This window comes from Geotrypetes seraphini, chromosome 1 (genome assembly GCF_902459505.1).
Source record: "Geotrypetes seraphini chromosome 1, aGeoSer1.1, whole genome shotgun sequence".
NCBI lineage: Eukaryota > Metazoa > Chordata > Amphibia > Gymnophiona > Dermophiidae > Geotrypetes > Geotrypetes seraphini.
Window position 1 is genome coordinate 3981195 of NC_047084.1, and position 15771 is coordinate 3996965.

Consider the following 15771-nt stretch of genomic DNA (forward strand, 5'->3'; position numbering starts at 1 on the left):
TGACCTAAAATGTACTGTCATGCTCTACATTACTATACCCTGTTATGTTTTATTATGTATGTAAACTTGTAACCCGTTCTGAGCTCTTCTGGAAGCAAGGGATATAAATCCAAATAAAGAAATATTTTCCTATTACTAGATCTATATATATAAAATCGGATGTATGTATGTATGTGCCGCGATCACGCAAAAACGGCTTGACCGATTTGAACGAAACTTGGTATGCAGATCCCTCACTACCCGGGATGATATGTTCTGGGGGTCTCGCGGCCCACCTGCACACGTGGGCGGAGCTACAAACAGATAATCGGATTTCACCCATTCATGTCAATGGAAAAAATGTAAAGAGCTGCCAACGCAAAAAACGGCTTGCCCGATTTGAACGAAACTTGGTATGCCGATCCCTCACTACCTGGGGTGATATGTTCTGGGGGTCTCACGGCCCACCTGCACATGTGGGCGGAGCTACAAACATAAAATCAGATTTCACCCATTCATGTCAATGGAAAAAATGTAAAAAACTGCCATTCTCACAGTAATTCCAACTACCTGGGGTGATATGTTCTGGGGGTCTCGCGGCCCACCTGCACACGTGGGCGGAGCTACAAACAGAACATCAGATTTCACCCATTCATGTCAATGGAAAAAATGTAAAAAGCTGCCATTCTCACAGTAATTCCAACTACCTGGGGTGATATGTTCTGGGGGTCTCGCGGCCCACCTGCACACGTGGGCGGAGCTACAAACAGAACATCAGATTTCACCCATTCATGTCAATGGAAAAAAAGTAAAACGCTGCCATTCTCACAGTAATTCACAAACGTCTTGACCAATTTGAACGAAACTTGGTATACAGATCCCTCACTACCTGGGGTGATATGTTCTGGGGGTCTCGCGACCCCCCTGCACACGTGGGCGGAGCTACAAACAGAAAATCGGATTTCACCCATTCATGTCAATGGAAAAAATGTAAAACGCTGCCATTCTCACAGTAATTCACAAACGTCTTGACCAATTTGAACGAAACTTGGTATACAGATCCCTCACTACCTGGGGTGATATGTTCTGGGGGTCTCGCGACCCCCCTGCACACGTGGGCGGAGCTACAAACAGAAAATCAGATTTCACCCATTCATGTCAATGGAAAAAATGTAAAAAGCTGCCATTCTCACTGTGACCAATTTGGATGAAACTTGGTATGCAGATCTCTCACTACCTGGGGTGATATGTTCTGGGGGTCTCGCGGCCCACCTGCACATGTGGGCGGAGCTACAAACAGAAAATAAGATTTCACCCATTCAAGTCAATGGAAAAAATGTAAAAAGCTGTGGGACCGATTTGAACGAATCTTGGTATGCAGATCCTCACTACCTGGGGTGATATGTTCTGGGGGTCTCGCGGCCCACCTGCACACGTGAGCGGAGCTACAAACAGAAAATCTGATTTCACCCATTCAAGTCAATGGGAAAAATGTAAAAAGCTGTGGGACCGATTTGAACGAAACTTGATATGCAGATCCATCACTACCTGGGGTGATATGTTCTGGGGGTCTCGTGGCCCACCTGCACACGTGGGCGGAGCTACAAACAAAAAATCAGATTTCACTCATTCATGTCAATGGAAAAAATGTAAAAAGCTGCCATTCTCACAGTAATTCCAACTACCTGGGGTGATATGTTCTGGGGGTCTCGCGGCCCACCTGCACACGTGGGCGGAGCTACAAACAGAAAATCAGATTTCACCCATTCATGTCAATGGAAAAAATGTAAAAAGCTGCCATTCTCACAGTAATTCCAACTACCTGGGGTGATATGTTCTGGGGGTCTCGCGGCCCACCTGCACACGTGGGCGGAGCTACAAACAGAACATCAGATTTCACCCATTCATGTCAATGGAAAAAAAGTAAAACGCTGCCATTCTCACAGTAATTCAAAAACGGCTTGACCAATTTGAACGAAATTTGGTATGCAGATCCCTCACTACCTGGGGTGATATGTTCTGGGAGTCTCGTGGCCCACCTGCACACGTGGGCGGAGCTACAAACAAAAAATCAGATTTCACTCATTCATGTCAATGGAAAAAATGTAAAAAGCTGCCATTCTCACAGTAATTCCAACTACCTGGGGTGATATGTCCTGGGGGTCTCGCGGCCCACCTGCACACGAGGGCGGAGCTACAAACAGAACATCAGATTTCACCCATTCATGTCAATGGAAAAAATGTAAACAGCTGCCATTCTCACAATAAATCTAAAACGGCTTGACCGATTTGAACGAAACTTGGTATGCAGATCCCTCACTAACTGGGGTGATATGTTCTGGGGGGTCTCTTCACCCAAGAATTTATATGTTCTTGCTCCTGGAGGTGAAACTAAAAATGTTGTTTATAATCAAGTTTTGTGTTAGTTGTATTGTATTCATTTTGTCAAATATTTCACATTATAATTTGAATATTGTACTTTTTATAAAGCTGTAAAAAAATAATTTCATTCACCACTATAAAGTATCTTTATTTGAATCCATTTACAGTGTTATTGCTATAATTAAATACCCGTGCAACGCCGGGGCATCAGCTAGTAGCTTATAATGAAAGGGTTCGACATTCAGCATTTAACCTGGCAGTGCCGCTGAATATCAGTAGGTTCTGACCACTATGGCACCATCAAGTTAGTGTCAGGGTGGTCCTTGGATGGAGTGTAGGCGGAACTGGAGCTTAACTGGATAATGATATTCAATCCACTAACTGGTTAAATAAGCACATATACTAAGAACGACATAAAGGCTGCCTTGACTTTGGGCCCCTATTGCAAAGCTGTGATAGCGATTCTCGATGTGGGAAATGTGAAGAATGGGCTTTGTTGCATTTGCCACACAGGAATCGCTACCCTGGCTTTGTAAAAGGAACCCTTTATCTACTACGCTAACTAGGCATAGGCCCTCTTTTATTAAACTGCGCTAGCAGTTTTTAGTGCGTTGAGCTGCGCTGAATGGCCCACGCTGCTCCCGATGCTCATAAAGTTCCTATGAGCGTCGGGAGCAGTGTGGGCCTTTCAGCGTGGCTCTCTGCACTAGAAACTGCTAGCGCAGTTTCGAAGAATAGGGGATAGTTATTGGCTAGTGCCTGATTAACTTTCAGGTCAAGATATAGTTATGTATGAAAACATTCCAGAATTGTTTAATCTAATCTAATCTAATCTTCTATTTCTGCGTCACTCATACCTACGTAGACTCAAGGTGACCTAAACAGAGGGACGAGGATGGGGGGGAAAGAGGAGGGAAAAGAGAAGAGGAGGGTAGGAGGGGAGAGAGAGGGGGAGGGGGAAGGGGAGGATACAGGTGATTAAGTGTCAAATAGCTGAGTTTTCAATTTCTTCCAGAATATGGTGTAGTTAGATTCCGTTCTGATCGCTTCAGTAAGGTCATTCCAAGTTTTTACACCAAGAAAAGTGATCATTGCACTCGGAGAATTTAGTTTTACTGAAGACAACTGTGAATCCAAGGCTTGTTGAGACTGGTAAAATGACTTTCTGTTGTGTAGGAGTTAAGATATGGAACTCCCTGGTGGGTCAGATCCGAAATTGTCGGGAAAGGGGCATGTTTAGAAAATTACTTAAGACACAGTTATTTGTAAATGCTTTTCTCTAGCCAATAATTTCCTCTTTGGCAGAGTTGATGGACTATGGTATTATTTTGTAGTCATGATTTCTGAGAATTGTTTGCATGTTTATTTTATTATGTTTTTGTTTCAAAATTATGTATGTAAATTATGTACACCATTTAGTTTTAAACGGTATAGAAATTTTTAAAATAAAGCTTTACTGAACAGTCTTCACTATAGACTTTCACTGAAACAACTTCAGTTTTTGTACTAAAAAACAAGGACTCCTCAAAATGGCCAAGCACTGTTGAACTCACTGTTTGGTTGAAGCGCAACACTTATTGCATATTCGGTATTTTCTCAGCAGTTCTCCTTGAACCCTCGACATTTCATGAGAGGTTGTGGTTTCTTATGTATTGAATCATTGTCTCTTTGGATTCTCTATTTTCACTATAGTAGGAGGACAGTCCTTTGCTTGAGCTGCTGTGGGTAGCACATCTATCTTGTGCCCTGCTACAGACTTTCTAGTAGAGTTGCCATACCTCTTGACTGGCTTCTCATTCTGGAAGTAGCCTGCCTTCCCCTGATCAGGTATATCATTTCGAAAACTGGGATCGTTTCTTCTTTTTGCCAGTTTTCTGATAAAGTCTATAAAGACAATAAATGGCAGGAATCTCCCTTGATTGTCCTCCTTATACTGCATTCCTAGAGCTGACCATTTTTCTTTGATATCATATGGCAGCTTTGCTGTAAACTTCTTTATGCCACAGGATGTATCTAGGTAGCTCAGGCCTGGAAGACTCAGATCAGGTTTGAGTGCTTCCAGTTCTTGAAGAAGATCTCCCAAATCCAGGAGCTTGTCATGGGCTTTGCTGGTGATTTTGGCAAGTTATCTATTCTCCTCATTAATGCTTGCTGAATGGCTTCTTCCATACTGTTGCTCAATCCTTTCCCGTATCTCTTTCAGGTCTCAAGCATCATCATGCTGGAATGCATCTTTCAGTCTTTTTATCTTTTCTGATTACTCAGGCCCCCTAACTATCTTATCGGGTTCATTTCGTGCCTTGGGGTTGGCTTCATGACTGCTATGTCATCTTTAAAGTCAGCTTTTCACCCATGGTACCTCTCTGGGTGGTCATTGAATTGGATGACTCCCATGTTCACTATCTTCTTGCATGCCATGTATGTTGCTAGATCTGTCTCTGAGATCTCTACAGTGCTGGTGGTGGGTATCTGTGGCTACTTGCTGCTGTCTACCTGTAGACAGGTACAGAGAACGGCGTGTTGGGTGCCTCTTGCTTAATCATAGTAGGCTGACTTGGATATGGGTGCTCAGTCTTCACTGGAGCCAGGTTCCTGTATGGTGCCAGAGTCTTCACTTGAAACGAAGCATTTCTCTTGGTGAACCTTTCTGGAGCGAGAGCCAGTGGCTTTTTCAAGGGCCCTGGCTTCTGCCTCAATAGCAGCTGCTTCTTTCTCTTGCTGTAGCAACTCCAAGACGAAGTCTATCTCTGCCTCTGCTTTCCTGCATGCAATAGCCTCAGCCTCTTCTACTGCTCTGCATATAGCAGCCTCAGCGTCTTCTGCTGCTCTGCATGCAGCAGCCTCAGACTTTTTTTTCTGCTGTTCCTCTTCAATTCTAAGCCTTTCCTTTTTCAAGCTTGCTTCTTGTTGCTAGAGAAACTTTGCTCATGCAGCTGCTGCTTTAGCTTTAGCTCAGACTGCCGCTGAACTAGCTGTTGACTGACCTGAGTGATCTATTTTCTGTGATCTGGATGTTCTGGAACTCCTGGTGGAGTGTTTAGAACTGCATGAGTACTGGGATTTAGTGTCTTTATCTGGGGCCTCTCTTGGCTGCTCTGTCTCTTTAAGAGCATCCTTTTATGGCCTGCCTTACCTGGTCCATGGCCTTTGGCTCTCAGACTGGGCGATACTATCTTGAGCACTTTCTAGCCAAGTAAGCACAAAACTCAGTGGCAACACTCCTTAATTTAATTTAATTTAAAGTTTTCTTTTCTTTTGCTTCGGACCTGCCAACTCACCGGACCGGGAACAGAGGGAAGATAGGCATGGGAGCGCACTCCGCCCCCCCCCCAACAGACATTCTACTGCTGAGTCAATAAAAGGCTCAGCGCCTAACGGCGCGCTGTCAAAAGCGCACGTCAAAAGCGCCTTAGCGAGCGCCTTTGCGAAGCAACCAAAACTACCCTCTAAAGTCCACCTAACTAGCTCTCACAAAACCACACTCCAGGAATCGAATATCAACAAGCCAAAGAAGGAAAACAACATGGAGAACACTACACCAAAAATACAAACAAAAGCTGAAAGAAAAAAGAAAGACATACTACACAAAGCAAATAGGAGAAGGATTCCAAGACACAAAAAAGATTTTCCAATTACTGAAAGAACTCACAGACACCACATCATATCTGACAAAAAACAACTCCCCCCTCCTTCAGCCACCTTATTAGCCACATTCTTCAAAAATAAGATCACAACATTAAATGGAACACCTAGAAAAGATCTCAACTTCCCCTACAGAGAAAGAATCAATAGCAGCAGACAGAACTTGGTCTCACTTCTCACCCATAAAATGGCCTGACCTCAACAAATTATACAACAAATACAGCCACGCAGCCTGTGATCTTAACCACTGCCCACCATACCTACTGAAAACCTCTAGTACGCTATTCCGCACGCTGCTCCTACAATGGATACAAACTCTACTCACAGAAGGCCAGTTCCCACAAGACCTCAGCGAAATCATCATAACTCTGATCCTAAAAGACCCCAAAGGAGCAACAGACCAACCATCCAACTACAGACCCATAACCTCAATATCACTTTACGTCAAGCTAATGGAAGGCCTCGTAGCTAAAGCCCTAAATGTATATCTAGAAAACCACAACTTACTCCATCCTACACAATCTGGCTTCAGAACCAACTACAGCACTGAAACCCTGCTAGGAACAATCATGGACATCGCAAGACAACACCTGAGCATAGGCAAGAAAATGTTAATCATACAATTAGACCTCTCCGCAGCCTATGATCTAGTTGACCATGACATCCTCTTACAAATTCTAGACTCAATAGGAATTACAGGAAAGGTACTAACATGGTTCAAAGGTTTCCTACAATCCAGAACCTACAGAGTCAAAACAAACAAATCAGAACCATGGTCCAACCCATGTGGAGTTCCCCAAGGATCACCCCTATCTCCAACACTCTTCAACCTATACATTGCCTCCCTAAGCTCCTACCTAGACAAACTAGGCATTACCTCCTACAGCTACGCAGATGACATCACCATACTCCTCCCTTTCGACCAACCTGAGCCCACCATGATAGGCACAATACACAGAACACTTGAAAAAGTAGCAACATGGATGAAAGAACACAAATTAAAATTTAACCCTGACAAAACAAACTTCATCTTCCTAGAAAACAGCAAAACCCCAACATTGACTAACCTAGTAATAAACTCGGTCTCATACCCCATTCAACCCATACTAAAATTCCTCGGAGTACTGATAGACAGAGGTTGTATTATGCAATCACAAATCAACAAAATAATAAAATTATCATTCGCAACCATGAGAAACCTAAGACAAGTCAGAAAATTCTTCAACAGGAAACAATTCCAACTAGTGGTTCAATCACTAATACTAGGCCTAATAGACTACTGCAACATACTATATCTCTCCTGCCCAGCAACCATGATAAAACAATTTCAAACAAAACAAAACACAGCCCTAAGACTTATCTACTCACTGAAGAAATACGACCACATTACAGAAGCATACCACAAATCACATTGGCTCCCAATACAAGCCAGAGTACACTTCAAATTCCACTGCCTTCTTTTCAAAGCTATAAATGGAGACAGCCCTACCTACTGGAACAATCGACTAACCTAATCCACCTCAAACAGACATAGAACCCACACAATATTCACACACCCACCAACTAAAAATGTAAAAAGAAGAAAAATGTATGATAACCTATTGGCCACCAGAGCAGCGAAACTGGACCAACAGCTCACCAATCTGCTGACTTTGACCACAGACTATAAAACCTTCAAAAAAGAAACAAAAACCCTACTCTTCAAAATATACATAAAACCAATATAACACAACCAAACTGGCTCTGAACTCCTCCTGCAATTACCAACTACTCCTTAACAAATTAGAAAATGCTCAAACTATTCCTTAAGTACTTCTTAATATCTTAACAATATGTTCTTATTATCACAACTCTTATGTAATCCGCCTTGAACCACAAGGTAAAGGCGGAATAGAAATCACTAATGTAATGTAAAACTCTACTGATGTCCTTTCAGATTTCTGATAAGCGACCTCTGTTTGACTGACTGAGGCCTTCCCACTTATCTCCTGTGTTACTGTGACCCATAGGCTTTCTAATGTCAAGAGGTATTTTTGCATTTCTAGCTCATAGTTTTCCTGATCCTTCTCAGTCAAAGTGTATACTCTTATTTCTGTGCCCTCTTCACTGGCAAGGTGGGTGTCTGCAAGGCTGGCATCTGGTTTTTTTGGGCCATACTGGAATAATAAACCCCTTATTTTATGCCATATATAAGGTACCTTTTTTTTTCTAGTAAGCTGGCACAGTCTCTATGGCAACCAATGGATACAATTTGATACTTTTACAGCCCTGCAGCCTAGAATTTCGCCTTATTTGAATTATTCATGCAGGTTTAGCTATGGTACTTAGTCTATATAAGAATCTATAAACTTTTCAGCAATTCAAAAGGCAGCTTTAACACAGTTGAAATACAAGCAGCAACTTCCTTATCCTTTCACACAATACAGATGAATTTTAATTGCTTCTTGATACAATGAGTGACCTCACTCTGAAGATTGTCCAACAGTTAATTTCTGATTTTTACTGATTTCTTCACAGACTTCAATGTTCAGCTATGCCACAGACTTCAATGTTCAGCTATGCCAACAGTTAACTTCTGATTTTTACTGATTTCTCCACAGAATTCAATGTTCAGCTATGTCAATCTTGGCATCAATTAAATATTGCCTGTTGTAGGTTTTCACTATGTTGAGACCAAGTTTTCACTGAGCTGGGTACAGCTTTACTGAACAGTCTTCACCATGGACTTTCACTGCAAAGGAAACTGAAGGTTTTCAGTACAAAACCTCCTCAGTTAACCCTTACTTCTGCAACCTTAGTGTTATCAGCCAGACTCTAGTTTTTTGAACAACTTTCTTTAATAACTTGAAGTAAAGAAAAAACACAATTTGATGATTTCAAGGCAGTTCAACCTTGTGTACAGAATCTTCTCACTCTTCCAGCACATCCTATCCAAGGGGAAGCTGGGAGTATGTCCACACACCTTTGTGGGAAATAACACTGTGCTCCAGATTTAGATATTGAACCTAAGCTGTATTAGGCTAGTGGAAATAAAGGGTGAAAACCTGGTGAGAGGACTCAAGTTTTCAAGTAGCCATGTGGTCTTATAAAATGTTCTCTCCCAGAAGCTAAAGAAGGGCGGACTTAAGCTCTCTGGTTGCAGCCTGGCTCTTTGGGAGAAGCAAAGCCTACTGGGGATTCGAGTCCACAGAGCACACTTTGCTTACATATCTTAGAATAAACACATATGCATGTTTTAAATAAGAACTGAGAAAATGCTCACATAAAATGGGGGCAAAACAATAATGGCTAAAACAATTCAAAACAATGTTAAATGATAAAATACCAACATACATGTATGTGTTATCTAGTTAATTCATTGAGATTTTACTGTTATACATATGTTGGTATTTTATCATTTAAGTTTGTTTTGAATTGTTTTAACTGTTATGGTTTCTTCATTTTTATTTCTTATTGTTGTAATTGTTTACATTATTTATGCTATGTTACAATCGACTCTTGATGCAACTCAAAGTTGGGCAAAATGTGGCCATGTCAGATCAGGGCTTGGACTTGGCCTGGCAATAGATATCTGTGATTATTTTAGCCATAGCTGCCAGTGGCATAAAATCTGCTGACTGTTGCAGGCTGAATATTATGCCCTAAGTTTGTACCTGAGGTAATGAAGAATGAAGTGACTTGTCTAAGGTCACATGGAGCTCCAATGAGATTTGAATCCTGACTTTCTTGGTTCTCAGCCTGATGCTCTAGCCATTAGGTTACTCTGTAGAAAGCTGCAATGTGTGTCCTCTAGATAAAGATTATTACTGCAAGAACTGGGTTAGGTGGGGACGAGGGGCAGTATAAAAAAGGAGAAACCCCCTAGGTACCTGCAAATAAAGAGTTAAACTTGCATCAGATCCCAGGACTAGTTTTGAATTGGCCACCCGAAGAAGCAGGCCAAAAAATGTTAAAAATATGCTGAATGCCTCACATAGAGCCTAGGGTTTAGTCAGCTCAGGTAAAGCACATGTTTAGCTGCAACCTAACTAAAAAGGTTCTTAAATCAAGCCAGCTTCAGTATTCAGGCTATATCTAAGCTAATTACCCACAGCACTAGTCACCAAATCTGGCCACCAAAATCTGAAAATTAGCACCAGCTAGCTAAGTTTGCTTCCCCAACCTTTATCCAGTCAACGGAATGCCCAGATATCGAGCAGCTAAATATAGTCAACTAGTGCAGATGTGCAGTGGTTTTCAATCCAGTCCTTAACACACTCAGCCAGTCAGGTTTTCAGGCTATCCACAATATATGTGAGAATAATTTGCATACCATGGAGGTAGTGCATGCACATTTATCTCATATACATTTACTGTGAGTTTTCTTCAAACCTGATTAGTTGGGTGTGTCCCAAGGTCTGGGTTGATTACCTGTGGGCTAGTGAAACTAAGCATCTATATTTAGCCACTCAGTGTACTATATTTTCATTCAGGTCAATCTAGTTGCCTACATCTCTAATTCCCTTTGAATATCTACCACCTTAGAGAATCAAAGATAGAAAATTCCATTCCTATACACCAATTATTTATTTCTTGGCTGTTCATTCTTTTGGTATACAATTAAATTTCCATCAGTCACATTTGATTGCCCAATGTGCAGATTAATGAATAATGACATTACACATATTGGGGCTCATATAGATACTGTGGGAGGGCAGGATGGCTAACTCCCACAGTCAGTGCTGACTAGGGTTGGCAGATTTCCTCTTTAAAAAAAGAGGGCTCCTGGTCCCACCTATTCTGCCCCCAGCTCTGCCCCTTTCCACCCCCTGTCCCACACGAACCTCCGGTCTCCTTTCCAGAGCTCAGGGCCGTGTCTGGAGGGCCTCTGCACATGTGCGGATGTCAGTGTGATTGTGTTGACATCCGCGCATGCACAGAGGGTTTCCAGGCACGGCCCCAAACTCAGGGACTTCCAAACTGCCAGGTTTTGGAAAGCCTCCAGGCACCCAGATAATCCTCTAAAAAGAGAACATGTCTGGATTTTCCCAGACATCTGGTAACCCCAGTGCTGACTGCCAATTTTCAGTGCTGGGTCATTTCTGGTGACCAGCAATGAATTTCCAGTCTGTGTTTGGCTGGCTCAAACTTAGCTGGCTACATCAATGTAATGCATTGGCAGACTAAGTTAGAATGGCCAAAGGTAGATTTGCTTTTGGCACAGCCCGATTTGGCCACTAAACTTGGCCGGTCAGCATTTAAATTGGCTGCTATTGCACGATATATCTGATCAAGATGAAGCTGCTAACTGCTATTATTCAGCTGAAATAGCTGGCTATCTCCCGCTGTACATTACTGATTAGCTGGCCAAATGCTGTTTCAGAGTGGTTCTGAGTTTGGGGCCTAACCCAGCTGGAGTCCACTGAAGGCAATCTGTGTTGGACCCCACTCGTTTAGTGCTCGAAGCCACCACCTGGGTAAAATAAGTATTAGCAGGTGGGATTACTTTCTTCTCCCTCCTGGAAAAATCCAAAAGGACTTCTGTGAGCATGGTTAGCTAATAATTTAATAATATACTAGAAAAAATTCCACTATCACTTATTCAGAGAAGTGCACTCCCTTTTTAGCTATAATGGGAAAAGGCCTCAGAAATGGAGCCTACGCACGGTCAAAGACTGAATTGATCAAATTGATCAGCGTAGTTATCACGCTCCTTGCTCCAGTCATCGGCCAACAAAAACCCATTTATTTAACTTTATTTCTAGAATGCTTAAATCTTATTCTATCATAATAAATTATTAACTTTATATTGTTTAAAACTTAGCTTATGTTCTAAAGCATTTTTATGAGTTTTCTTTTTTATAAAGCATTTTTATAGGTTTTCTTTTTTATAAATTGTCATGCACAACTCTATATTCACTGAAAACAGTGCTGTAATTGTAACTTAGCTTCGCAGTGGAGATGCTAAGTGCTCTTTTTGGATTAGTAATTCATTAAAGACTAGATTTACTAAGGACACTGATCGTGTCCCAACCACTTTACTATCACTTTGCGACATTGACCTGATTCATTAACCTTACTCCCGATCTGATCTGCACCCGATCCGATTCACAGTGGTATGGATGCCTCCCACATATGCCAACGCGGCCAGCATTTCGCGGATCTATCAAAAAAATTGCTGCGTCAGGGCCGGATTCAGGGCATTCCAACAAATAATTACTACACTGTGCTATTCAATCAGCTATTTTTTGGACGCAGTGGTTTTTTTGATAGATCCACGAAACGCTGGCCAAGTTGGCATATGTAGGAGGCATCCGTACCACTATGAATCGGATCGGGTGCAGATCAGATCGGGAGTAAGATTAATGAATCAGGTCAGTGTTGCAAAGTGATAGTAAAGTGGTTGGGACACAATCGGTGTCCTTAGTGAATCTAGTCCTTAATGAATTACTAATCCAAAAAGAGCACTTAGCATCTCCTAAGTACATTAATTTTTTGCAAGTCACACGTGCTAACTGAAAAATTTGCATGGAATCTGCAAATAATTAAAAAGGTCTCAATAATCCTACATTGAATCTGGGCTTAGTGCATGGGAAAGTCTTGTATTTGTTTTAAACTCAATTCCTATTTCTCTTTAGTAAAAGGGCATTTTATTTTTTTATTTTTTCATATTTCTGTTATTTGTTGGGTTAATAATTCTCTGATATCCCTCGATTTAAAGAAAAGGGCCTTTTATAAGAGAAAAAGCCCCTCTATGTTATATTTAACAAATTATTTAATGTTAGCTTTAATAAAGTTTTGCATCACTGAACAGCACCATCAAGTATCACTCCAGCTGAAAAATCATCCATCGAAAACTTCTCCCGCAGCTCGCGTTGGTCTGACTTTATGGAGCAATTTACCATTTATTTATCAAAAAGCACACAGAAAAGACCAGGTGTTGGTAAGTTTTCCTAGAAGGAGAATTCTTTGGGGACTTTTATTATTATTCTTTTGTCTTAGCCTTTTATTATTATTTAGCTTTTTTTGGAGACAGATAATTGTAACACCTGGGGTCAAAAGTGTGAAAATTCTGCTATGCTTCTCCATTGTCCTCCATCACATAGCAACTAGTTACAAATTACACAATTCAGGGAGGTAGTTAATAATATGTATTAAGGAAATCATGCATGATAATTGCCTTTTAACATGTGCTAAAGAGCAATATCATATGTTACATTACTGTAGTATGCATTAGTGTAAGTTATCAAGGAATAAATAATGAGATGCAAAGCATGCAAATATAGGCAAAACATCTCATTATTATGTTTACTGATTAACATAGCTTGAGGTGAACTCTGCAAGTTGTGTTTTCCCTGGAAAATTAACACCAGGTCAAAGCTAGGGTTATTTTTCTTCCTCAGTGGACTGGGCTACTAATAAGTGGTCCAATGCTCTGGAGAACAGTCCTAAAGGGACTAATGTTAAAATATTCTTGTGCACTTAGCATCCCCTTCCTATCACCACCTGAAGGCATATGCAAGCCCATCTCCAGTCAAGCCTCCCACCCTCAAAGACATGTTAGGTCCCAATGACCTGTAAGAGTGTGTAGTGCCCATACCTGTTTGTATGCATAAGGCCTGCATTAGCCTAACTGAGGTCTATGAACCAAACTCTGGCTGCCACATAGCTACTTCAAGACTGCCTTTATGTACTGCCCAGACTAACATTTCCTGGAACTAGAGAGCTGCACGGAAACGGGGACGACGGGAATCCCGCAGACCCGCAGGTTCCCCCTTTGAGTCACAGGATCCTGTGGGGACGCCCCCTAGGTCGTGGGGATCCCGTGGAGACGTCCCCTAGGGTCGCGGGGATCTTGTGGGGTTTGATACAACTCGAGCCGCGAGGCTCGTCTTCTTTTTCCTACCTGCCCTGCCGCAACACACTTAGCCGACCGGAAGTCTTCCCCAATGTCAGCGCTGATGTCAGAGGGAGGGACTGCCCTGGGGGTCGGTAGTAGATGCTGATCTTCGTTTCTGTTCCATTTGTTCCCAGAATTTTGACCCATAGAGACTCTAACTTATTTTTTGTTTCCAGCATGTTCTTTCCGGTAGACTCAATTCACTCTTTGACGTATAGGGCAATACCCCCACCTTTCTGATCCACTCTGTCTCTGCGGTATAGCTTGCATCCCAGTAGCACAGTGTCCCAGACGTTTTCCTCGTTCCACCTTGTTTCCGTGATGCTGGTGATGTCAAGGTTATCTTTTTGTGCCATAGCTTAAAATTCCCCCATCTTATTCCTTAGGCTCCTTGAGTTTGTGTACATACATTTGAGTTTGTGATCTGTTACTTTCTTGCATTTCCTTCCCTCTTGTGTCCCTTTCGATCGTTCAGGATTTCTGTCTTACCTACGATCTGGTGAGTCTTCCCTGCTATCTTCCTGCATGGTATCCTCTGGGTATACCAGTTCCCGAACCATTGACTCTTGGTCAACTGTCGGCTTTCCCCTTCTTCCTAGCTTAAAAACTTCTCAATTCCTCTCTTGATGTTGCTTGCAAGTAGCCTAATTCTGTCTCCACTGAGGTGGAGTCCATACTTCCTGAATAGCTTGCTCTTCCCCCAGAATGTCATCTAGTGAAATCCTTCTTCCTCACACCAGCGCCTCATCCACGCGTTGACTGCTTGCAGCTCCATCTGCCTCTTCTCATCGGCCCTGGGTACCGGCAGGATCTCTGAGAATGCTACCCTCAGCATTCTGGTCTTCAGCTTCCTTTCTAGCATCTGTAATTCCTTGCTGTAGTTCCTGTTGCTCACGTTTTTTTGTCCCCCACATGGATCACCAGCACCGTAGCTTCCTCTTCCATGCTGTCGATGATTCTGTTGATGCGTCTCGCTATATCTTCTATCTTGGCTCCTGGTAGGCAGTAGTACTGCCCAATTTCCGATTCGAATTGATTCACCGATTTGAATTGGGTGAATCAATTCAAATCTATTTGTTTTTATAAAAAATCGGCCTGGCCAATTCGGTGACCAACCCTCCTCCCATAGGAAGACCTGCAATTTCTGCAACTGCCGGGAGTCCATCCATGCAGCCTGTTTCTACTGCACAGTCTGTTTTACCCCTCTTTACCACTCGCGCTGCTGCGCTTCCTGACGCATGCCTGCGTTCCCGACATCCAATGGGCCTGTGACGTTAAAGCTTGTGCTTGTTGCAGAGACGCCTGCCACTGCTGCTCTTCTGCACAGAAGGGAAAATTGTCTGAATGTTTAAAACTGGGATTCAGGTGAAAAGATCCCAGAGCTGAACTATAGGACAGGACTGTCCAAAGCCAAGGAGCAGGGTGGGAGAGGCTCGTTCAGACAGAGATCCGTGGCTGCTGCTCTGATTTCCCGGTTGCATGAGAAGAGTCTGCTCTGGCCCGGTTTACTGATTACAGAAGCAGATTCCCCCGGGGAGAAGTCATTTGAGCACTCCCTCCTGGTTTTTAACACTCTCCAATGTACCATGGTTTCTACAGTGCAGCACGCTGCCAGCAGTTGCTTTAATGTTTTCAGTAACTTGATCCTCTGAGACCTCTAGGGAACATCAATAAACAGGCACGTATTGTGGGAGTCACTGCAAGTAGGATTACATTAGTATACTTCTCTTACAAAAAAAAAAAAAAAAGATTGACAAAGTGCACACTAACTATCACAGGTTAGACGCTGCCTGGGCACCGTTTAGGAGGCTCGTCTCAGAGGTGCAATAACTCTCTTTCCTGTCTTCATATAAATATCTGAGCTACAGTTGATTGAGTTAAAGGTGGCT